Source organism: Periplaneta americana, chromosome 1 (assembly GCF_040183065.1).
Source record: "Periplaneta americana isolate PAMFEO1 chromosome 1, P.americana_PAMFEO1_priV1, whole genome shotgun sequence".
Classification (NCBI taxonomy): Eukaryota; Metazoa; Arthropoda; class Insecta; order Blattodea; family Blattidae; genus Periplaneta; species Periplaneta americana.
Window position 1 is genome coordinate 155,325,132 of NC_091117.1, and position 1,013 is coordinate 155,326,144.

A 1,013-nucleotide genomic window follows, 5' to 3' on the forward strand; every position below is an offset into this window, starting at 1 on the left:
GATGGGAACATAAACATAACAGCAAACATACTTGGTAACCATGGAAACATACAACGACGCCATTTCCTCATATTCTGTCGTATACTTCAGCGCTCGCTGTGTTCTGTTTGCAAATCACGTAAGCATAAGCATGAAAGTTTGGAGTTTGCAAACTTTCATGTTAACGTCTTACGGTAATGTTTATGTCAATGCTTATGTGTATCATTGTGGATGATCCCATTTGGTAGCCTGGGCGCAAACTTCTGTGTTTATGTTACGGTTATGTTTAATTTTCATTGTGAATGGGCCTTTAGTCTGTGCAGAGCTTTAAGCACGATCCATTGCCGTCAACCTGGCTACAACAAGGCAGAAACTCTTGGCCACGTGTTGGGCTTTTGTCGGAAAGGAGAGTTATTGTGTAACAATAGGCATCATATAGTCCGTGGAGCTATCATCTGTCTCTTTCGGAACAAGGGTTAGGAAGTTCATGAAGAGGTCCACTGTATTTCTGAAGACGACTCTCACAGAAGAGCAGATATAATAGCAATAAACAGGCAACAACAAAAGGCTATTATCATGGATCCAACTATACGCATGGAGAGAGATCTAAACCAAGCTCATCAGATGATGAAAGATGAGTGGAACGGAGAAAAATTCTCTCCGGAACCGGGATTTGAACCCGGGTTTTCAGCTCTATGTGCTGACGCTCTATCCACTAAGCCACACCGGATATCATCCCGATGTCGGATCGAATCCTCTCAGTTTAATTTCCACCTCTTGGGTTCCCTCTAGTGGCTTACCCTCATGCACTGCGTCATAAATGTATGACAGTGGCACAGTGTCCACACATGTGCAGAGGTGCACTCGCTATGAGTGACTAAGTGGCCGGGATCAGACGGAGTAAGCGCCGTCTTAAATCACTAAGTGATTATTTTTCGCATATCATATTTTATTACGATGTACCAAAGTACTAGAGGGAACCCAAGAGGTGGAACTTAAACTGAGAAGATGCAATCCTATATCTGGATGGGAAT

General features: G+C 43.2%; 1 non-coding gene across 1 annotated transcript; it reads right to left on the minus strand.

The window, feature by feature from the left end:
* Positions 1-637: 637 nt before the first annotated feature.
* On the minus strand, positions 638-709 carry TRNAY-AUA (transfer RNA tyrosine (anticodon AUA)). The gene has a single exon. It is a non-coding gene; the product is annotated as a tRNA-Tyr (tRNA).
* Positions 710-1,013: the final 304 nt, after the last annotated feature.